The sequence below is a fragment of the Populus euphratica genome, unplaced genomic scaffold, assembly GCF_000495115.2.
Source record: "Populus euphratica unplaced genomic scaffold, PopEup_1.0 scaffold445.1, whole genome shotgun sequence".
Lineage (NCBI taxonomy): Eukaryota > Viridiplantae > Streptophyta > Magnoliopsida > Malpighiales > Salicaceae > Populus > Populus euphratica.
In genome coordinates this window covers 281,241-286,954 of record NW_011500123.1, presented here as the reverse complement: position 1 = coordinate 286,954, position 5,714 = coordinate 281,241, and positions in this window count along the sequence as shown.

Below are 5,714 nucleotides of genomic sequence, written 5' to 3'. Positions count from 1 at the left end.
AAATCTAGATATAGTAAAATATCTGAGAAGAGGTCAGACAGTAATAGTTCAATATCAAAACAGTAACAGCTAGACAGTAATAGTCTAATATTTGTTAATAAGCAATTTTGATTGTCTTATAGACAAAACTAGGTTCTTCTTCCTAAGACAACTTGTGTCTTAGCTTTCCAACAAGACCAATCTTGCTTGAAATAAAGTTATATAACTTTATATATGGTTAAAAAATTTAAGGAGAGGTCAGAAATAACAATTCAATATCAAGACAGTAACAGTAGAATAATAACAATCTAATGTTTGTTAATGAGCAACTTTGACTGTCTTAGAGGCAGAACTAGGTTCTTCTTCTTCCAGAGAACATGTAGCCTCGCGTATTAGCTTTCTAATGAGATCAATCTCGCTTAAAATAGAGTTCTATAACTCTAGATATAGTTAAAAATCTAAAAAAAGGTCGGACGGTAACAATTCAATATCAAAAAAGTAATAGTTGGACAATAACAATATAATATTTGTTGTGAGCAATTTTAACTATCTTAGAGGCAGAATTGAGTTCCCCTTCCTCGAGATAATTTATAGCCTTGTGTTTAATTTTTCCATCAAAACCAATTTCACTTGAAATGGAGTTCTATAGCTCTAGATATAATTAAAAATATGAAGAGAGGTCAAACAGTAACAATTTAATATCAAGACAATAACAGTCTAATGTTTGTTGATGAAAAATTTTGATTATCTTAGAGGAAGAACTAGGTTCTCCTTCCTCTAGAGAACTTGTAGCCTTATGTCTTAACTTTCCAATGAGACCAATCTCGCTTGAAATGGAGTTTCACAACTCTAGATATAGTAAAATATATGAGAAGAGGTCAGACAATAACAGTTCAATATCAAGACAATAACAGTTGGACAATAATAGTCTAATATTTGTTAATAAGCAAATTCAACTGTCTTAGAGACAAAACTAGGTTCTCCTTCATCAGACAACTTGTAGCCTTGTGTCTTAACTTTTCAACGAGACCAATCTTACTTGAAACAAAGTTATATAACTCTATATATAGTTAAAAATCTGAGGAGAGGTCGGAAATAACAATTCAATATCAAGATAGTAACAATTAGATAGTAACAATCTAATGTGATAGGCATCTCTTTTCTAAGTTTGGCCATCTCTTTGTCCTTTCAATTTCAGTTCTTAAATTCATCAATCAATCTTTTCATTTATGTAATAGGCCTACATTTAAAATAAATATTTACCATAAATTAAAGTTATCTTATATTATTAGATATATTATTATAAAGAATGCTTTAGTTAAGGAGTCATTGATACTTCAAGTGCAAAATGATGATATAAAACCTTGATAAAAAATGCATTTTTAAGTACTAATCACCCGACATAGAGAAAACTCTATCGAAATTTCATTAGACTTTAATACGAATACCATAAATAGATATAAAAAAAATTAACTACTCTGTTTTTTTTACATGAGATTGTTGTTTTTATCTCAAAACAGGGGATATTATATTTTGGTATCAGAGCTGGCCTTACTAGTTGTCCGATGGTGTCGATAAGGTTGTCAAGCTTCTTAAAAAAGTGGATTGTAAAATCTCATATTGGTGGGTGAGGAGTTAGTTGTTGGGCATATTAGTAGTGTTGGTCACTGTTATACACATTTTGGGGTTTTAGGCTGATGGGCTTGCATCACTAGGAACAAAACCAAGGACAAAAGGCCCAAAACGAATAATATACAGCAAGTTAAGCCAGATTGTTACAATGCTTATGTACTAATTGGGTTTTTTTTATTAAAATATTTTTTTCATAGACTAGGTAGATCAGATATGATAGATAATTTATAAATAATGTTAAGTGATTTGTGGAAGTATGGTTATAGTTGCTAAAGTATTTTGAATATGATTTTAAGTATGTTTTGTTTTTATGAATCCATTCGTGGATTGAATTTAATTAAATATGCTTTGGACCTGATATTTACCGATTATATATCAACACCTATAGACATGTTTATTTAGAATTTAATGCTTAGTTATAGGGAAACATATGACTCATTATTAGAGGTGAGCAAAAAAACTAAAAATCCAATTAAACCAAGAAAATAAGAAAAAAATAACTAAAAAACCAAACTATAAAAAATTGATTAAACCAATTAGAATATTTTAAAAAACTGGCCGGTTTGGTTTAATTTCATAAACCTGCAACCAAAAAACAAATCGAATCAAAATTAATAATTGAACTAAATTAAAAAAAACTGAGCCAAACCAAAACTAAACCCATTAGAAATTACAAAAAAAAAAACCCAAAAAACAATACAGTTTTTTTTGTTTTTAACATAAAATAATTGAACCGAACCAAAACCAATCAGTTGGGTTTTGATTTTTGATATAAAATAATTGAAACTGATTGGTTTGAATCGGTTTTGATTTGGTTTTTATAAAATAATTAGGTTTGGTTATTTTTTTAGATAAAAATTGAATCGAACAAAAAATAATCACCCCTACTTATTACTACTGTGATAAGAGTAATCGTATGCTTTGGACCCAATCTTTAGGAGTTTACACATTGATACTTATATACATATCTATTTAGAATTTGATGCATAGTTATAGAAAAAAATACGAAGCATTGTTTATATGGTTAAAGTGCACGTAGTTTTTTTACTTTGAACATGAGGGTGCAATCCATGTTAGTGTTCAAAATAAATGGTTCGAATTATTCATGTTTATGAATGATTTATATATGTGCTCTTGGATTTTTTAATCTTTAAAAGAATTAATATTTTGGTATAATAAATTAATTGATTGTAAGCTTTATGTATTAATAAATTTTGTCCTATTTAGTCCAACTATGAAGATAAATTATTATGTAATTAGTCTGTGACACTCACCTCTAATTTATATTTTTATTTATTTATTAGATGGGAAGAGGTGTAGAATGTTAAGTGGTTGCTTTGAAAGCTTATAGCTGATTTTAAAATTTAAAATTTTAATAATTAGATTAGTTTATGATTTTGGCCTTATAGTGCATTTGATTTTGTTTGACTTTGAAGTTAAATTGTTTAATGTAAAATGATTTATATTAGGTTTTTTTAATTTATAATTAAAGATACAACATTTTTTTTAATGAAGTATTAATTTGAATTTAATTGATTTATTTGAGTTAAAATGCCTTGCATTCTTATCAAACATGTTGTAGTATAATTTTATATACTGAAATGGTGTGGGTTTAAAGAAAATAGGATAAAAGTCGATGAACATTTACAAAAGGACCTGAATGAAGTTTTTTAAACAATATTTAAGATTTAATTGCTAAAATTTACAAGTTCTAGGCTCAACTAACTATGTGACTATGTGACTCCCGCTCCGTTGTTAATCAAATATTTTTATTTTTTATAAAAAATTATTTATGCAAGTTTTTTACGCCTTTTTATTGTTAAAAAAATTAATGCACACATGTAATCAAAACTTGAAAAATGGAAAAACAAATATAAATGAACATATTTAATCTTGAAAAATAGGACATTAGAATGGAAAAACAAATATAAATGAACATATTAATCTTGATAAAATAAAAGGAAAAAAATAACATGTAAGGTTACACATATTAAAAATATCTTTTAAAAATAAATATTTTTTAATTTAAAAAATATAGATAAACTATATAAAAGATAAAAACAACCATAGATAAACTAGAAAAACCTCTTCAAAAATTAAATACATAACAAAAAAATTAATATTGTTTAAAAAAGGCCTTAAAAAAATTAAAAGAGATGAAATTTTGTTCTTTTTTTTTGTTTTTAGTTTTTTAATTGGTTACATCACTTTATCTATTTTTAATTGCATTATTTAAAGTTATATTTTCATGTTAATCATGATAGACTCAAGTGTCTTGGTTTTAGTAGTCATGTAGCAGCAGTTGATGCATTGCTTATTTTGCCCAAATTTCCCCCACCGTGGCGACTAGAAAATCAGATCCTATACTTTTTTAATCCAAAAACCTATTTTGCAACCCGTTTTTAACCTAAAACACCTTAGAGTTCATAACAAACTCATTCATGTCCTTAAAAACACAAAAAATTACATCAAAAACCGAATTCAACCTGAGCTCGTATCTGTTTTTTCATGAACTTTTAAGGTATAAACACACCTAATATGACCTTTCACATCAAATTGAACAATTTGATACTAATGTTTTTTATTTTGGTGACCTAAATCAGTGCCAACAACAGGTTTATCTCTCTACCGCAAGAATCCGACAACCCCTCTCTCAATTAGGGACCAAAAAATAACAAAAACAAATCTTTGTATATAATGGAATTGAAATAATTTTAAGGGACCACAATTGTATAATTTGTGTGATTGTTTAAGTTAGAGGACTAAAATGAATGTTTTCAAAACTCATGATGTGTCATTTATGTTTGTCGTGTTTTTCATTTTGGTCCCTCCTCTTCCAATTCCATCCACTTATAAGAATTTAAAATCAATTGCTCCCTAAATAGAACTTCATTGCCCAAAAAACAAAGTTTGAGAATCAAACTGAAATTTTTTTTTTGCACAATGACAAATGTACAACGAAAATCCCACACTTTGGGTTTAGCAGCTATGTCAAACTCAAGGTAGTGGATTAGGCAACCATGCTAGACCTAAGATGTTTGGGTTTGACAGCCATAAAAGACCTAGAGGTCTTGGGTTTAGCAGTCATACTAGCAATAAAAGACGCATCGCTTGCCAATACAGGTGACGTATCGCTTGTTTTGCCCAAATATAGTGCTTGAAAATTTAGGGCCTATGCTCTTTTAATCTATAAACTTATTTTGCCATCCGTTTTTTACCCAAAACACCTAGAAACCATGAAAAATTCATTCATGATCTTAAAAAATCACTCAAAAAACTAAACTCAACCCAGAACTAAAAATCAACCTGAGCTCATATTTTTTTTAATGAAATTTTAAGGCACAAAAGGACCTAATGTGAACTCCTCGCATCAAATGAAATAATTTTTTACAAAAATATTTTATTTTAGTGGTTTAAATCGGTGTCAACAACAAATTTCTCTATTTGCTGCTAGAATTTGACGATCCCCCCCCTCTCTCCTCTCTTACCGGAGACAAAAAAGTAAAAATAAATAAACCTATGTAATAAAATGGAATTTGAACAATTTCGAGGAACTATAATTGTAGGACTAAAATGAATGTTTTCAAAACTTATGACACTTTATCTATATTTGTCGTGTTTTTCATTTTGATCCTCTCTCTTCCAATCCTATCATTTCATAAGAATGTGAAATCAATTGCTCTTTAAATAGGACTTAATCACTTAAAAACAAGATTTGAAGATCAAACTGAAAAAGAAACTTGCACAATGACTAATATATAGTGCAAATCTCACTCATTTTAGTATACAAGTAATTAATAATGAGTATATGGGTTTGAAATTAAATTGAAATTTCTTAAAAAATAATTTTTTATTTCTACATATATTTTTATTTTTATTTACAATTTGTTCCTCGATTAATTTTTTTATATATATAAAAGTTTCATCTAAGTCTCCATATCCGTCGTGTTTGTGTTTTTGCCTCACGTGGAATCCTACTTAACCATTATATTTCTACCTGGACACGTGTCGCATGGAACGTGGCGTCTGATGGTGCCGTGCCCCATTATTAAATGCATGCGTATTCATAGTCTTTTCCCTGAATAATGAATGCAATGTCTTCA